The 19,236-nt window shown below is 40.2% G+C and overlaps 1 long non-coding RNA gene across 2 annotated transcripts in view; it reads right to left on the bottom strand.

Moving 5' to 3' along the window:
* The window catches only part of LOC132660226 (uncharacterized), a 297,177-nt gene that overhangs the window by 41,857 nt on the left and 236,084 nt on the right, over window positions 1-19,236 (bottom strand). The window lies entirely within an intron of this gene.

Raw genomic sequence — 19,236 nt, 5'->3', positions numbered from 1 at the left:
TATATATGGAATTTAAAAAGATGGCAACAATAACCCTGTATGCGAGACAGCAAAAGAGACACAGATGTATAGAACAGTCTTTTGGACTCTGTGAGAGAGGGAGAGGGTGGGTTGATTTGGGAGAATGGCAACATTATATTTTATCTTGACCTAGATCTAGGAGTGAATTTGCTGGTTAATAGATGTATGTTTAATTTTATCTGAGACTTCCAGGAAATTTTCCAGAGATTGTACCGTTTTATAATCCTACTATCAATTTATGAGAATTCTAGTTGCTACAAATCCTTATTAACATTTGGTGTTATAGGTATTTTAATATATTTATTGGTTTTAGTCATTCAGGTCAGTGTACAGTGGTATCTCATTGTGGTTTTAATTTGCATTTCCCCCAATGATATAAAATACTTTTGCATGTGCTAGGCTGTTTAATTTACAATAAATGAAGAGCCCCTGGAGGTCTCTAGGAAATACTTATGTGAAGCAAAGGTTCTCAGGGTGTCCATCACCAAAATCGTCTAAAAACTTAGTTCTGCTATTGCACCTGATATTTCTGACCTCTCTGATTATCTGTAGTGTGACTCGAATGTAAGAAGCTATAAATTATCTAAGGGCATGGAACTGGCCTTAAAGAATCAGAGGGATGGGGTGTGTGTCTGACCATATATTTCTATGTTTCTCAGTGCTCCATGAAAAGACAACAATATGAGAAGGAGAAGAGAAGGAAAAAAAGAAAAGCTTTTTTTTCTGTAATTAAAATTACCCTAGATTACAACTAGATAGGCAGCTGGAAAACTATGATGTTAGATCTCTATCTCACTTCATTCACCAATATAAATTCCAGATGGAGAAAAAAAATCTATTTTAATTATTTTAAATCAAACACATACTTAAAATAATTGAAATAGATTTATTTTCAAGTATTTCTTCACTGTTTATAATGGAAATATTAGCCCTTCATTCCTCCTCTCTTCTGCCCTCCCCAAGTCCTCTTTCCCCCAGGCACCCATCTACCTTCAAGAATTTCAGCACTGCTTAGACTTTCTTTATATTTATTTTTAAATTTAATTTTTAAGTTTTACTGAAATACAACAGACACATAACATTGTATTTATGTAAGGTATACAACATGATTTAACATATATTTAATAAAATGATCACCAGATGTTTAGTTAACATCTATCAGCTCATGTAGTTACATTTTTTTTTTTCTTCTTGTGACGAGAACTTTTAAGATCTAATCTGAGGACATCCCTGGTGGTCCAGTGGCTAGGATTCCATGTTCTCAATGCAGGAGGCCTGGGTTCAATCCCTTGGCAGGGAACTTGATCCCACATGTCACAACTAAGAGTTTGCACACTGCAACTAAAGATGCCAGATCCTGTGGGCCTCAAGTAAGACTTAGTGAAGCCAAATAAATAAATAAGTAAAGAAGATATTTAAAAAAGAGAAAGATTTACTCCACTAACAACTTCCAAATATACAATATTGTTAGCCATAGTTAAAGGTCCATCTAGTCAAAGCTTTGGTTTTTCAGTAGTCATGTATGGAGGTGAGAGTTGGACTGGAAAGAAAGCTGAGTCCTCAAGAATTAATGCTTTTGAACTGTGGTGTTGAAGACTCTTGAGAGTCCCTTGGACTGCAAGGGGATCCAACCAGTCAGTCCTAAAGGAAATCAGTCCTGAGTATTCACTGGAAGGACTGATGCTGAAGCTAAAACTCCAATACATTGGCCACCTGATGTGAAGAACTGACTCATTGGAAAAGACTCTGCTGCTGGGAAAGACTGAAGGCGGGAGGAGAAGGGGACGACAGAGGATGAGATGGTTGGATGGCATCACTGACTCAATGGACATGAGTTTGAGTAAACTCCAGGAGTTAGTGATGGACAGGGAAGCCTGGCGTGCTGCAGTCCATGGGGTCAAAAAAAGTTGGACATGACTGAGCGAGTGAGCTGAACTGAACCACGTTATACGTTATATCCCCAGGGGATTTTTATTTTATAACTGGAAGTTTGTACCTTTTGACCACCTTCACTCATTTTACTCTCACCTGAACCCATTCTGCTTCTGACAATCACCAATTTATTTTCTATTTATGTGGGTTTGTTTTTTTTCAGATTCCACATATAAGTGAATTCCTTCCGTATTTGTCTTTCTCTGTCTGATTTATTTCGCTTAATGTAATGCCCCGAAGACTCATCCAAAGTGTCCCAAATAGCAGGATTTCTTTCTTTTGTATAGATGAAAAATATTACATATTACATATCATATTTTCTTTATTCATTTATTCCTCAATGGACACTTGCATTGTTTTCAAGTCTTGGCTATTGTAAATAACACTGCAGTGAACTTGGGGATGCAGCTTATCTGTTTGATATAGTGATTTCATTTCTTTCAGAAGTACCTAGAAGTGGGATTGCTGGATCATAATGGTATTTCTAATTTTAATTTTTTGAGGAAACTTCATGCTGTTTTCCATAGCGGCTGCACCAATTTCGTTCATTCCGACCAACAATGCACAAGGATTCTCCTTTCTCCACATCCACACCAATGCTTGTTGTTTCTTGTCGTTTTGATGATAGTTATTTTAACAGATGTAACATAAAATCTCATTGTGGTTTTGCTTTGCATTTCCCTGATGGTTAATAATGTTTAACACCTTTCAAATATACCTGTTGATTGTTTTTATGTCTTCTATTCAGTTCTTCTGCCCTTTATAAAATCAGATTTTTCTTTGTTTATTCCACTATTGAGACAACTGAATTTTTAAAAATATACTTTAGCAAATTTTAGATATCAACCCCTTACAGGTATATGGTTTACGAAGATTTTCTCCCATTCCATAGGTTGCATTTTCATTTTGTCGTTGGCTTCCTGTGTTAAGTAGAATCATTTTAGTTTGATGTAGTCCCACTTGTTTATTTCTGCTTTTGTTGCCTTTGCTTTTGGTGTTAAATTAAAAAAAATCATTGTCAAGGAATTTATCCTCTATGTTTTATTCTAGGAGTTTTATGGTTTCAGGTTTTATGTTTAAGTCTTTAATCCATTTTGAGTTGATTTTTGTGTACAGTATGAGAGAGTGGTCCAATTATCCTGACACCATTTATTGATGAGACCGTCCTTTCCCCCTGGTATATTCTTTCATTTCTTTTTTCTAGCTACTTTCTCTGGCTAGGGTTCCCAATACTGTGTTGCATAAATGTGGTGAGAGAGGGCATCCTTGCCCTGTGCTTGATCTTAGAGGAAAAGTTGTTAGCTTGGTAACATGGAGTATGATGTCAGCTGTGGGTTTGTCTTAAATAGCCTTTATCATGTTTAGGTGGGTTCCCTCTATACCCACTTTGTGGAGAGTTTTACCATGAGTGAGTGTTGAATTCTGTCAAATGGTTTTTTCTGCATCTGTTGACATGATCATATGTTTTTATCCATTATTTTTGTGTAGGTGATATCTTGATGGGGAGTGGTATGCTTCTGGAACAGCATCTGTAGAGTTGATTCTGTGGCCAGTCTGGAGGCTACAATCTTCCACAGTGTTTCTGTTCCTTACGTTTCACAGGGGAAAGGGAGAGGAGAGAGCAGGTGAAAGAGAAATGTAGACAGGTTAACAGTCATCCGATGATTATGGCTAGTCATTCAAACATAATAGGGCTAGACTATTATGGAAGTCTATTACTGTTACTATCAGGAAGGCAATATGACCTTCTGAAGGAGGGGTGGCATAAATAATTTAAAGTTTTATCAAAATTATGTGGGCTTTGCAGTAGAAGAAGCCACAGTGGAAGCAGGAACAACAGTTAGGAGGCTGGTTGAGTAATTCACCCAAGAGGTGATGTTGGCTTAAAGCATGTAAATTGGAGAATGGTGCAAGACAGCTTTGAGATATGTAGGAGGTAGAGTCATGAGTACTCTGAGACTGACTGGGACCAGGAGTAACAAGAATCCTTCTGTCTTAAGTGACAGGGTACATTGGGGGGTGGTACCATGTATCAAGATGAGGGACAGGAGGAGTAGATCTGTGAATATATAGAGAATAAAAGATAATTCAGTTTCATGCATGTTAAGTGAGGGATGACTGTGGTGTTACCTGTTGGGATATCTTATCGGTCAGTAACAAAAGATGTGGAGGCCAGCAATAAAATACAGTTTGATAGTCATTAGCCTATAAATCTTAATGAAAGGAATACAAGTAGTAAGGTCACTTAGCTTGTGAAAAGTAAAAAGAGAAGAATTCTGGGATAGGACCCTAAGAAACACAACAATTGAAGAAAACTGCAGCCACCAGAATCCAACACTGTACACATCTTCCAAAAACCATACAGATCAGGAGAGTAAGTGAAACCAACGGATCTATGTCCACAATATAACTAAGAGATAACAAATATCAGAAAGTCATTAACAGAGAAGAAGGGAATTAAATAGCTGCAAAGGCAACTCTGGCACACATATCAAAGTAGAGAATCAGAGATAGTCTTCATGAAAAAGAGAGGGCAGTGTTAGTCTGGGGGTGACGGGAAACAGGTTTTTAAAAGCACATCACCTTGCGTATTAGAACACTATCTTCTGCAAGTCAAAAGAAAATGTTTTGAAAGTGCAGGGGGCCTAGATGGTGATCTTGAGAGGGTCCCACTTGTGTGTAATTGAAAAAATTGGTGGTGAGGTAAAAAATGGGAGGAAAAACAGTGGAAAACAAATATCTAAACAAATAACAGAATCACCAATAAAAAGAGAAACCAATTCTTCTCATCACAATGGTACTCTTTTAAAAGAAAGTATAGTCTATTATACCAACAGAAGAGGGTGCTCTTGAACTAAGAAAACTATAAGCTACCAAATGCCCAACACCTGTCTATATAGAATTATTTCTTGTTGCTAATCCAATAAAATATATGATATTGAAAAACAAAAAAATAGGTGACAACCACCATAAAATCTATAAGAAGACAGAAAATAAGAAAACACTTCTCTTGATGAAAGTTCATCTAAAACCATGAAGAGTAGAAAATAAAATTAAATATAATAAAATAAGCACTTATTAAAAAAATTTCCCCATTCAGAAGAGAGGAGGAGGAATACGAAAACTATGTAAATTCTAGAAAGAAGCAGAAGAAAAAGAAAACCATCTTGTAAGTGAAGATTAAAATACAGGGTGACCAAGAGAGAAAGAATTACTTAAAAATAAAGCAAGGGGGTATCGAGGAAATGAATTAAAACAGTCAAGAGCATGAAAATAAAATGGGAAAACAATCAGAGAAATTGATAGCTATAGATGACGGACAAAGATGATCTCACATACATATAATTGGAGTCCTTGAAAAAGAAAAACAAAGTAATGTGAAAGAAATGTTATTTAAAGTAATAATTCAAAAAATCTCCCAGATGGTCAGCTCAGAGACTTATCCTGTAAAACTCCTAGACTTTAATCATAAAAACAAACAAACCAAAAATCCCTGTGCCTTTAGGCAAAAAGACCAAACTTACAAGGGAAAAAGTTGAAATCAGAGTTTGTGAAAGCAAGACAATTTTGGAGAAAACATTGTTTTTATTTTTATTTTTTTAATTTTAGTTTTTTATTTTTTAAATTTTAAAATCTTTAATTCTTACATGCATTCCCAAACATGAACCCCCCTCCCACCTCCCTCCCCATAATATCTTTTTGTTTTCAAAGAAAGAATAGAAAGTGCAAGCCAAAGATTTTATATTTAGATAAGTTATCCTTCAAGTGAACAGCTTAAAAAATGTGAGCACTCAAGGAGTGCTATATTCACAAACAAAACTAGAGGGTGAGCTCTATCCAGCCGAAGGAAGACTGGAAAAACCCTGGCCCATGGACTGATGGAACACATTAAATACACTTCAGTGTAGATACAAGGTTAAAACAAAGGGCAGAAGGAGACTGTATAAGCATTATATGCTCTGATGAAGTAGGAATACACCAACCCCTCAAAAAAATAAAAGTAGAAAGTAAAACAAACTCAAAATTGTTCAGATAATATGTCCAGTCAAAACATACCAGCACAGACAAACCGAAGAGCAGAAACCACAGAAAGGGAAAAGTAAACTTGTTTTTTTTTTTTTAAAACAAAATATATTAGAAAAATTATAAGCCTAGAAGAAAAGCAAAGCCTTCTTAAATACCAAAAGAAATGGATTAGAAAAGAGCAGAAAGATATGGAAAGAAAAATGGTAACTATAACTAATATTCATAGGAAATATAGCCAAAAAAAAAAAAAAGATATGTTGAACCAGGATGTATGTTAAGTGAAGAAAGCAATTTATAAGAAGTATACATAATATGGTAGCATTTGTGAACAAATATGGGTGCACAAAGAATTGACATAGATAATTCTTCAGTTCAGTTCAGTTGCTCAGTTGTGTCCAACTCTTTGTGACCCCGTGAATCGCAGCACGCCAGGCCTCCCTGTCCATCACCAGCCCCCGGAGTTCACTCAGACTCACGTCCATCAAGTCAGTGATGCCATCCAGCCATCTCATCCTCTGGCGTCCACGTCTCCTCATGCCCCCAATCCCTCCCAGCATCAGAGTCTTTTCCAATGAGTCAACTCTTCACATGAGGTGGCCAAAGTACTGGAGTTTCAGCTTTAGCATCTTTCCCTCCAAAGAAATCCCAGGGCTGATCTTCAGAATGGACTGGTTGGATCTCCTTACAGTCCAAGGGACTCGCAAGAGTCTTCTCCAACACCACAGTTCAAAAGCATCACTTCTTCAGGGCTCAGCTTTCTTCACAGTCCAACTCTCACATCCATACATGACCACTGGAAAACCCATAGCCTTGACTAGACAGACCTTTGTTGGCAAAGTAATGTCTCTGCTTTTGAATATACTGTCTAGGTTGGTCATAACTTTTCTTCCAAGGAGTAAGCGTCTTTTAATTTCATGGCTTCAATCACCATCTGCAGTGATTTTGGAGCCCAAAAAAATAAAGTCTGACACTGTTTCCACCATTTCCCCATCTATATCCCATGAAGTGACGGGACCAGATGCCATGATCTTCGTTTTCTGAATGTTGAGCTTTAGGCCAACTTTTTCACTCTCCTTTTCACTTTCATCAAGAGGCTTTTTAGTTCCTCTTCACTTTCTCCCCTAAGGGTGGTGTCATCTGCATATCTGAGGTTATTGATATTTCTCCTGGCAATCTTGATTCCAGCTTGTGCTTCTTCCAGCCCAGGGTTTCTCATGATGTACTCTGCATAGAAGTTAAATAAGCAGGGTGACAATATACAGCCTTGACGTACGCCTTTTCCTATTTGGAACCAGTCTGTTGTTCCAAGTCCAGTTCTAACTGTTGCTTCCTGACCTGCATACAGGTTTCTCAAGAGGCAGGTCAGGTGGTCTGGTATTCCCATCTCTTTCCGAATTTTCCACAGTTTATTGTGATCATATGTGGTGATAATTCTTACAGAAAAGAAATATCAGAACCTAATAAAAATAGTCACCCACCAGGGATGTGTGTTTTGAACAGGATGTGGTAGAGATGGGGGAGTGAGACCTCTTTGTGTTTACCTTTCAATCTGAACCATTTAAAATTATTTCATGACACAGTGTGAAATAAAGTGGAAAAGAAGGTAACTGAACATGAGGAGGTAGTCAAGAAATTGTGAAACCTGGATATTGTACAGGTTGTCACCCAGAATGATGGCATAGAGAGGAAGGCCACAGTTAGGTGTAAAAATGTTTACTGAACATAGGAGAACTGTCCATGGAATCCATAGGCACTTTGAGTCCAAGGAAGGGTGGAATGTGATATGGCTGGAACCTTTGGACCTGCAAGGAGAGAGGAATTTTGCTCAAGGATTGGTTTGAGGGGTCACAGGATGTGGAGGACTTGAGCTCTGCTTCCTTGTACTGCAATACCAAGGGTGGAGAGAGCCACATTCTCCATGTTAGCAGACTTTAGGGGAAGCAGTGAGTGTCCTGGGGTACAGCAGGGCTTTAATTAAGGAAAGAATGGGGTGATTTTCCTAGAGCAGGGTTGGCAATCGAGAGCCCCGCAATGTCAAATGAAAGTTACGAACGGGAGGATGAAGAGACGTTGGGGCCCCAGGAGACTATCATAATCAATGCACGTCTCTACTGAGTTGCTTCAGAGGGAAATCGCTATAGGCTGGTTTATGACCTCCAGCCTCACATAGCTGCTTAATGACTGTTTGAAAAGGAGAGGCAGACTAAAACCTGTAAGCCTTGACAGTAGCAACAGTCAGTCATACATATACCTGCACCGCTGAATGTGAAGTTTACTGCAAAATAAAATTTTATTTTCCCATAAAAGTGCACTTAAAGGAAGCAAATACTATATAACGCAGTGTGAACATTAAATGGAATTCAATGTAAAAACCCAAGCCAATAATAGTTTCTATGGACATATATAAGCTTATTTCAAAATTATCATGGCCAGTGAAATAAAGTGGGCTCTGGCTCGAGAAAATTGATTCCCAGAAAGTGAGTCATAAAATTGGAACACAATTTCTTAGTTACAAAAGGCCCCAGAACTCTCAGCAATCTATAAAACTATAACTAGGAAACTCAAGTTAATAAGTCTCTTAGGAAATGTGGCTGTAGAGTTTTTTAAAAATTGAAAAGTAATGAAAGCACCAAGAGAAAAATCTGAGGCAAAGCAAACATTCAAATGATTTGTAGTATGGCACAGTTCAGATTGGAAAACATGAAAAAACCATACTCTATATGTGTGTACATATATAGTTATATAATATGCAGTTAAATCTAAGCATATGCACACGTACAGATATATATATTCACACATGTATATCATCCATATATCCTACATATAAAAATCGTGTGCATATACCCACTTGTTTTAGAAAGGCCAGACTTTGGTGGAGCACTTGGCAGCCAAGGACCCTCTCAGAGATTAGTCAAGACATGGTTGCTATTCTCTGATGGAAGGGTTTATTCAAGCTCTTGATGAAAATTTACCTTTAATGACATCACTGCATTATAGAAATATCAAACAATTGGCATTTTGAAAGTGAAAGCATGCTTGGGGCTGGTGCTCGGGGATGACCCGGAGGGTTGTTGTGGGGAGGGAGGAGGGAGGGGGGTTCATGTTTGGGATCGCATGTACACCCGTGGTGGATTCATGTCAATGTATGGCAAAACCAATACAGTATTATAAAGTAAAATAAAGTAAAAATAAAAAGTAAAAAAAAATAAAATAAAAATTAAAAAAAGAAAGTGAAAGCTTTTTCTTTTAATATAATGCTTTTATATATAATATAATATGATTTAATATAATACTAGAGGGAAACTTAGATCTCTTGAAAGTGATTTTCTTAGAGGGATAAATATCATTATACCACAGGAAACCTACAAATGTTTATGAATTTAATAAACACATAATAATATAATAATGTTCCTTTAATTCTGAACATTTTTGTAATTTAGCATAACCAGCATCTCTTATCAAACACATTATTAGTACATGTACTCTTTTTCCCACTTTCTTCACTCAATAAATGGTTTTCAAGTGTCTGTTCTGTACCAAATGCTGTTGAAGTACCAGGTGGGAACCTGCCTTGAATGCTGGTAGTGCAAGGAAGTGATACCGGGTTGGCCAAAATGGTCGCTTGGGTTTTTTTTTTTATAACATCCTATGGAAAAAGCCCAAAGACCTTTTTGGCCAACCCAACACAAGGTCTTTGTGGAAGATCTCACCTGAGTTCCAGACCCACACACATGCACACTTGGAGGCAGCCGGGCATCTCAGACTCAGGTATCTAGAAGTGAGCTCAGTGTTTTCTAATCCACACTCCACTCTAAGAGTGAAGCCTGATTCTCTCCTTGTGCTTCTCCCTCACTGTGAAAAATCTTTCCAATGTAAACTTGACCACAATGCTACTGCAGCTCTCCATACCTCTCATGCCTACAGCAATGTTTCATAAAAATTTTTTGAAAGCTCTAAAAGAAAAAAAAAACAGTAAAGATGGATTTTGAAAAGCATGAGGTCTTTTCAAAATTATATAATTTACCTTTATATTCATAGAAGTTTATATTATTAGCCCATGGTATGTTGCAGGTCAAGAAGCAACTGTTAGAACTGGACATGAACCAACAGACTGGTTCCAAATTCGAAAAGGAGTACATCAAGGCTGCATATTGTCACCCTGCTTATTTAATTTATATGCAGAGTACATCATGAGAAATGCCAGATGGGATGAAGCACAAGCTGGAATCAAGATTGCCGGGAGAAACAACAATAACCTCAGATATGCAGATGACACCACCCTTATGGCAGAAAGCGAAGAACTAAAGAGCCTCTTGATGAAAGTGAAAGAGTAGAGTGAAAAAGTTGGCTTAAAATTCAACATTCAGAAAACTAAGATCATGGCATCTGGTCCTATCAATTCATGGGAAATAGATGGGGAAACAACAGAAATAGTGAGAGACTTTATTTTCTTGGGCTCCAAATCACTGCAGATGGTAACTGCACCCATGAAATTAAAAGACACTTGCTCCTTGGAAGAAAAGTTATGACCAACCTAGACAGCATATTAAAAAGCAGAGACATTACCAACAAAGGTCCATTCAGGCAAAGCTATAGTTTTTCCAGTAGTCATGTATGGATGTGAGAGTCGGCCTATAAAAAAAGCTGAACAATGAAGAAGTGATGCTTTTGAACTCAAGAGAAGACTCTTGAGAGTCCCTTGGACTGCAAGGAGATCCAACCAGTCCATCCTAAAGGAAATCAGTCCTGAATATTTATTGGGAGGATTGATGCTGAAGCTGAAACTCCAATACTTTGGCCACCTGATGCAAAGATCTGACTCATTGGGAAAGACCCTGATGCTGAGAAAGATTGAAGGTGGGAGGAAAAGGAGATGATGAGAATGAGATGGTTGGATGGCATCACTGACACGATAGACATGAGTTTGAGTAAACTCTGGGAGTTGGTGATGGACAGGGAAGCCTGGAGTGCTTCAGTCCATGGCTCGAAAAGAGTCAGACATGACTAAGCAACTGAACTGAACTGATGTTCTTATTTATTTTTCTTAGAAGATGTTTTAAAGTTCTTCCCTTTTAACATTTTCTCACCTGAGAATGTTCCCTCACAGGCCTTTGAGCACAACTGATTTACTAGGCAAATGACCACATATATCTTCTGACTTCAAGAGCCCTGAACACATGTTTAGTTGGAGATGCACAGACTTGGAAGACAGCAGTCAGACCCCACTGTACAACGTGAGGTGGCAGGAGGTCCTGTAACCGGAAACATTGGCTTTGGAATTTAGTTGCTTATTTGAATCCTGATTCTGCTGTTTGCTAGTTGTGTGATCTTGGGCAGTGTTATTTAATCCCTCTAAATTTATCAAATAGGGATATTATAACAGTACCTACTTCAGGATTGTTATGAGGATTATGAAATGGTCCAAGGAAAGGGCTCATCTCTGAGCCTGGCCCAGAGTAAATGCTCCATAAATGGACCTTCATCTCAAGTTACAGCTCCAAGGAACAGCTTGGAGTGTCTTGTACATGCCGTGATATTTCATGCTGATTTGTGTTTGATCTAGAATACTGCATCATGTCAGCTTTCCAGGTGGCACAGTGGTTAAGAATCTGCCTGACAATGCAGGAGATGCAAAAGATGCAAATTCAATCCCTGGGTCGGGAAGATCCCCTGGAAGAGGAAATGGCAATGCACTCCAGAATTCTTGCCTGGACAGAGGAGCCTGGCGGGCTACAGTCCATGGAGTCAAAGCGTTGGACACAACTTAATGACCAAGCACACTCACACTCATAATATTGAATCACCAGGGAAGGAATGGAGGTAGAAATATGTTTTCCCCTAAAGCTAAGCCACTTCAGTCGTTTCCGACTCTGTGCGACCCCACAGATGGCAGCCCACCAGGCTCTGCCGTCCCTGGGATTCTCCAGGCAAGAACACTGGCGTGGGTTGCCATTTCCTTCTCCAATGCATGAAAGTGAAAAGTGAAAGTGAAGTCACTCAGTTGTGTCTGACTCTTCATGACTCCATGAACTGCAGGGAAAGTAAAAACACCAAACCTATCCTGCATTGTTGGAAATATGACAGATTTATTTTAATGTCATAGATTGAAAGTAATTTTTTTTAGTATAGGTTTAAAAAAAAATTTATTCATTCTAATTGGAGACTAATTATTTTACAATATTGTAGTGGTTTTTTTGCCATACATTGACATGAATCAGTCATGGGTGTACATGTGTTCCCCATCCTGAACCCCCCTCCCACCTCCCTCCTCATCCCATCCCTCAGGCTACTTGAAGTCAGAAGATTTATGTGGTCATTTGCCTAGTAAATCAGTTGTGCTCAAAGGCCTGTGAGGGAACATTCTCAGGTGAGAAAATGTTAAAAGGGAAGAACTTTAAAACATCTTCTAAGAAAAATAAATAAGAACATCAGTTCAGTTCAGTCGCTTAATCATGTCTGACTCTTTTCGAGCCATGGACTGAAGCACTCCAGGCTTCCCTGTCCATCACCAGCTCCCAGAGTTTACTCATCCCAGTGCGCCAGCCCTGAGCACCCTGTCTTGTGCATCGAACCTGGACTGGTGATCTGTTTCACATATGGTAATATACATGTTTCAATGCTTTTCTTTCAAATCATCCCACCCTCTCCCTCTCCCACCGAGTCCAAAAGACTGTTCTATACATCTGTGTCTCTTTTGCTATCTTGCATATAGGGTCATCATTACCATCTTTCTAAATTCCATATATATGCGTTAATATACTGTATTGGTGTTTTTCTTTCTGGCTTGCCTCACTCTGTATAATAGGCTCCAGTTTCATCCACCTCATTAGAACTGATTCAAATGTATTCTTTTTAACGGCTAAGTAATATTCCATTGTGTATATGTACCGCAACTTTCTTATCCATTCGTCATCCACCATTTTTCAGTTTTTTAAAAATTTGCATTTATTTATTTTTGGCTGGGCTGGGTCTCCGCTGCTGCACAGGCTTTCTCTAGCAGTGGTGATTAGGAGCTACTCTCTACTTGTGGAGCACAGGCTCTAGGCTCTCGGGCTTCAGTAGTTGCAGCGCCTGGGCTCAGTAGTCGCGGCTCTCTGTCTCTAGAACACAGGTTTACCTAGTTGCTCTGCAGTATGTGGGGTCTTTCTGGATAAGGAATTGAAAACCTTTGTCTCCCTCGTTGGCAGGTGGATTCTTTACCACCGAGCCACCAGGGAAGCCCCAAAGTCACCTATTCTTCATCAAAAAAGAAAAACTGCGCAAAGCATCCTCATAGAGCTGAGGATGACAAATATCAGCTCACAGGCCCACAAACTGCCTGTCTTCTTCTCTATCTTCTCCAACTTTATCAGCTATTGAATTTCTGGTCTGCTGTTTCTTTTCTACTCCTTTTCTATCTTTTTACTATTGAATACCTACCTTGCCTTTTTTTTTTTTTTTCCTTAAAATTCTACTCAACCATTCATGCATCAGCTGCTTTCCTGGAGCTTTCACTGGCATTGCAAGATAATGCTACATTGAAATAAATCACCCATTAGGGCCCCTCAGCTCCAGAAAAGTTCTTCTTAGCTAAATAATGTTGGCATTTCCAACCTGAAACTCAGTGGTCATGCTCCTTTATACACTCTCATTATAGAGCCTGTATTCCAAATGCACACTAAACCTTGGGGAGCCCTGTAGCTCAGTCTCTGCAAATAATCATGCATAAAGAAGCCTGGCCTGGCTGACCCCAAATGATTTATAATATATTCTAAGTTTCCTCTTCCCCCTCAACCAATCAACAAAGGAGATGCCACTCCCTACCTCAGACTAACTGTCCTCAGAATTATTTTCTCCATTCTTCTGTTTTCTTACCCTCCACATGATAAACTCTTATATTTCAGAGTTGACATATATCGGCCTCACATATCAGCCTCCAAAATGCTGTCTTCAGCTTTAGTTCCTTGTGACTTTTTCTTTGTCCCCTTGTCTCACCCTTGCTCTTTCAGCAGTCTGATTTAGCAACTTTATTCCTTTCATCTCCTTCTGCCATTTCCTTGCCAGTCTCTTCTTTCTCCCTAGTTTTCTAACTTGTATCTCAAAAGGTTGGGCAATCAAGTTAGCAAGTACTCTTTTAGTTCTGAAGAAGACACATGTGACTCAAACAATTGTGAGTTGAAGGGGGATTAAAAATCTGGTTCCCTTTAGCATATTTATTTACCTGTTTGTTCCCTCACTGAACTGGGAGCTTCTAGAGAGAGAGTCATATTTATCTTCATGCCTACAGCACCCAACACAGGGCCTGGCATGGAATGGCACTCAATAACAGTTGACTAAATGATGAAAGTCTAAACTGTTGACTAAATCCTACTATTTCCTAGGAAGGAGTTTTAAAATAGAAACTCCTGAAAAAAAAAGGAACTTGGTTTAATCAATAACACAACCAAGAATATAAATAAACTTTAAGAGCCCTGGGAGAGTCTAAGTCTTCTTTTCTGTAGATTATTTGTTGTGATATTAATTGGTCAGAGGGTCTTACCACTTAGACAGTCTCTTTCTTCATCTCAGTCTAGATGCCCGTGTCTGTGGTATGTCAGATCACAGGTACCATTAAAGTGAAAGTCACTTTCACTCAGTTGTGTCTGACATTTTGTGACCTCATGGACTTAGCCCACCAGGCTCCCCTTTCTGGAATTCTCCAAGCAAGAATACTGGAGTGGGTTGCCATTCCCTTCTCCAGGGGATCTTCCTGACCCAGGGATCAAACCCAGGTCTCCTCACTGCAGGCTGATTCTTTACTGTCTGAGCCACCAGGGAAGCCCATAGGTCACCATATAAAGATACAAAAGAAGCATTTAGTTGATGGCTTGCCCAAACTTTGTGAAATATTTGAGTTATGAGTTAAACTTTGGATTCTTTGGATTCTGAGTTTGGTCGAGTTCAAAAAGTAGAAAAATCCTGTGTGAATGAGGCAATACCTCACTCTGGTCGGAACCGTCATCACTATAAAGTCTAACAAATAACATGATGGAGAGAGTTTGGAGAAAACAGAACCCTACTACACTGTTCGTGGAAATATAAATTGGCACAAATATGGAGAACAGTATGGAGGTTCCTCAAAAAACAAAAAACAGAGTTGCCACATGACCTAGCAATCCTACTCCTGGGCAGACAAAACTGCACACCCAGACCAAACTATAATTCAAAAAGATGCTTGCACCCCTATGTTCATTGCGGCACTATTCCCCAAAGCCAAAGACATGGAGCCAAACGTTCATTGAGAGAAGAATGGACAAAGAGTCTGTGCTACATATACGCAATGGAATATTACCCAGCCATTAAAAAGAATGGAATAATGCCATTTCAGCAACATGGATGCAACTAGAGATTATCATACTGAGTCAGAAGGAGAGAGAAATATATTGCATGACATCACTTATATGTGGAATCTAAAATAAGAGAGTCACAGCTGTAGAGAAGAGACTCGTGCTTGCTAAAGGGCAGGGAAGGAGAAGGACAGACTGGGAGTTTGGGCTTAGCAGATACAAACCACAGAATGAATAACCGAGGTGCTACTGTATGGCACTACTGTATACTGTATAATGCTACTGTATAGAACTACACCCAATCTTTTGGGATAAACCGTAAAGGAAGAGAACATGAATGTGCGTATGTGTATAGCTGAGTCACTCTGTGGCACAGCAGAAATTAACACGACCTTGTAAGTCAACTGTATGTCAATAAGCATAAAAGAAAACTCTGTGTGATATAGAGCTACTCAAGTCTGCCTTTCAATATAGACACGGATGCAGAAGGACGTGGTCAATTCTTGCTGTCCCCCAGGCTCTTCCTTCACCTCCAGTACTGCCTGGGTAGACCTTTCCCTTCCCATCCTCTGCCATCTTTGTAGCTGCCGTTCCTTGAAGACACTTAAGAGGGAACCAGCGTTTGATGTTGTATGGGGAGAGCGTTACAGAAACATTTGCTTATTCAATGAGGCCGAAGTCCCTCAGCATCTTCAAGCCAAGGCATTATCTAGTGATTTAGTTTAATTCAACAAATGAAAAGGTACATATGATGAGGTAAAAAAAGTGGGCTCCTTGAGAAGACTCAGATTCTTCTTTATATCCTCCACCAGTAGTCTACTGCTTGGCCCACAGATGCCACTCAAATGCTTGTTGAATGAAAGAGTAAACTAAATTTACTCTTCCCCTCATGCAGCAGGTTATATAACAATGAATACACTAAAATTGGTATATGCAGTAATGGAGGTGGAGTTTCAGTGTGATGGGAACAAAGAGGAGGAGATTAATGGTTGGCATGAAAAATGTTCTCTATCCTCCCATATAATATGCCCAAGTTCAACAGCAGCACTCATAAAATGAAAAGCCCTGTAATATATTTATCTGCCAAAATTTTGATTGCAGGTTGCTGTTCACAGAGGGAAACTAAAATTGGAAAAAAAGAACTGCATGGGTTTTGATATGAAGGAAGAATATAGTTTTTACAATATACTTACGGGAAAACCAAACCCAAAAGACAGAAGCAACCTCCATTCTCCAAAGGCACTGGGTGGAGGAGGCTGAACTAAATGAGGTTCTCATGCAGATTATAATGGAGCAGAGAAAAGAAAGGACAGAACAGGGTCGAGTGAGACGGCATATGGCAAGAAGAGAAATGATCAAAACTGACAGGTGTTCCATCCAGAAGAAATGCCTTTACGTTTCTCTTGCAGGTCTGCACATTACCTTCACAGAAGGCATGTAACCTACATTTGATGCAGCGAAACAGACAAAAGAGATTCTGCTGCCTCAAATGCTTGTTTGGCTTAAAAACCATTCCATGGATCATTCCTTCATTTAGGTCCTCTGGTGTGTGAAACCTTTTCTTGGTGAGTTCACATATGGGAGAACCTTTGGATATTAAGCAGGTTCAGAGTGATTGAGTGAATCATACAGATCCATTTCTGAACTGAAGCAGGTTTTTCTCTAGGTCTCACTATCCAATCGCTTTTGGTGTTGGAAACACTGTTTCACACTTTTATAGCATTGACATAACCTATGATGAGTCATATTGACAGAGTATTTTGATTTTCACTTCTTTTCACTGTGGGCTTCCCTGATAGCTCAGTTGGTAAAGAATCCGCCTGCAATGCAGGAGACCCTGGTTGATACCTGGGTCAGAAAGATCTGCTGGAGGAGGGATAGGCTACCCACTCCAGTATTCTTGGGCTCCCCTCATGGCTCAGCTGGTAAAGAATCCGCCTGCAATGCGGGAGACCTGGGTTTGATCCCTGGATTAGGAAGATCCCCTGGAGAAGGGGAAGGCTACCCACTCTAGTATTCTGGCCTGGGGAATTCCATGGACTGTATAGTCCATGGGGTTGCAAAGAGTCAGACACAACTGAGTGACTTTCACTTTCACTTTTCACTTTCTTTTCACCAAAGTCAACTCTTTGCAGTCAGTAACAGCAGCAGGTCAGATGTATTTGGCTACTTTATAAAGGACTTGTACAATCAACCACACAAGATACAGTATTATCTTAGGCTTAAGACAATTTTTCAATTAGATTAGTGAGAAACAAGTATAATGAGATTTTTAATGACTCTTGAAAGTGTCTTAAGGCAGAGAATTAAGACTTCTCCCCAGGCTTAAGCTTTGCTGAGTTCTTCTCACTCTAGCTTTTGGATACTGAAATCTGGATTCAGACTTGATATAAAAAAGTTGCATCTCTTCTGCCCTCAGGTTGGCTCATTAGTTATCAGGAGACCAACAGAGGAGCAGACCCCTCACTACCGTCTTGCAGTGGAGATGTTCTGACCTAAAAATTAGAAGAACTTCTCTGGTGTCCAGTGGCTCAGACTCTATGTTCCCAATGCAGGGGGACCGGGTTCCATCCTTGATCAGGGAACCAGCATGCCACAACTAAAGATCCTGCCTGCCACAACAAGAAAAAAGATCCTATGTGCTACAGCTACAATCAGACACAGCCAAATAAATTTTAAAAAAGTATTAAAAATGAAAGTACAATGACTAGCTGGGTCTGGGTCGGGAGCAAGGACATAGGAAGGTTGGCAATGTCAGGAGGTGGAGGTGAAGCAGGCACTGATCGGGCAGGTGATATCCAGAGAGCAAGAGAACAGCCATCTTGAGTCTCCTGACCACACCCTACACACCCTGCACAACGCTTACAATCTTGGCCCATCCCCTCTTCTGCAATATCCTTGGGGTCAGGTATGCAGCAGGCATTGCAACCAAATACCACAATTACGATACAGACATCAGCAGCCAAAGAATATCAAGAGTAAGATACTTAGTGTGTTCAGAACAGTTATTTGCCACGATATGGGCAAGTTTTGGAGCCAAGCACTTATCGGGTTCATGGAGAGAGAGATGAGGCAGCAGTGCCCTGTCCAGTTATAAGGAAGGTGTAAGGCCACCCCTGGACTTCCCTGGTGGCTCAGATGGTAAAGAATCCACCTGCAAAGTAGGAGAGCTGGGTTCAGTTCCTGGGTTGGGAAGATCCCCTGGAGGAGGATCCACTCGGATCCACTCTAGTATTCTGGCCTGGAGAATCCCCATGGACAGAGGAACCTGGCCAGCCATAGTCCATGGGGTTGCAAAGAGTCAGACGTGCCTGAGTGACTAAGCACACACACACACAAGGCCACCCCTGCGGGTCCAGAGCCACCCTCACAGGAAGGGCCTTCAACTCCAGAAGAAACATTCTGGTGATCAAGCATCCAACTTAACCTTAGCCTCTGCTGTTGGCTCAGCCTCTGCACCTTTCTTCACACAGAAGGCATTGGTCTGCCTGCAACTGACCACTCACTTATTAGTGAATGTTCTCTCCCCACTGTAGTGGCGGCCAGTATCTGTACAGCAGCCTTGGCCTGTCTGTGAGTTCTCTGGATTCTCTTGGTGTCCCCCCATTCACCAAGGACAGCCACCCCAGGGCCACACACACTAGTGAATGGCCACCTTGGGACTCCCCCACAACTTTTGGGATCACCCCTGGGACTTTTCTGGGCCTCACAAGTTAGTGGGCGGCCACCCCAGGATCACTGCTGAAACTTTTGGGGTTATCCCTCCCCCACTTTCAGGTCCCACATTAGTAGAATGGCCACCCCCGATCACACACTCAATTTTCTATCCCCAAGCCTGATTTCTCTGATGTCTCGGCGCTCAGGGGAGTTTCCTTGGTCTCCTGGCTGCTCTACCAAGTGTTGGGCTGCACCCCAAAGTCCTGCATGGCCTGTATTTGCCCAGCTTCAAGGA

Source organism: Ovis aries, chromosome 8 (genome assembly GCF_016772045.2).
Source record: "Ovis aries strain OAR_USU_Benz2616 breed Rambouillet chromosome 8, ARS-UI_Ramb_v3.0, whole genome shotgun sequence".
In the NCBI taxonomy this organism is placed as follows: domain Eukaryota; kingdom Metazoa; phylum Chordata; class Mammalia; order Artiodactyla; family Bovidae; genus Ovis; species Ovis aries.
The sequence above is the reverse complement of the archived record's forward strand: the minus strand, read 5'-3'. Positions and strand labels throughout refer to the sequence as shown.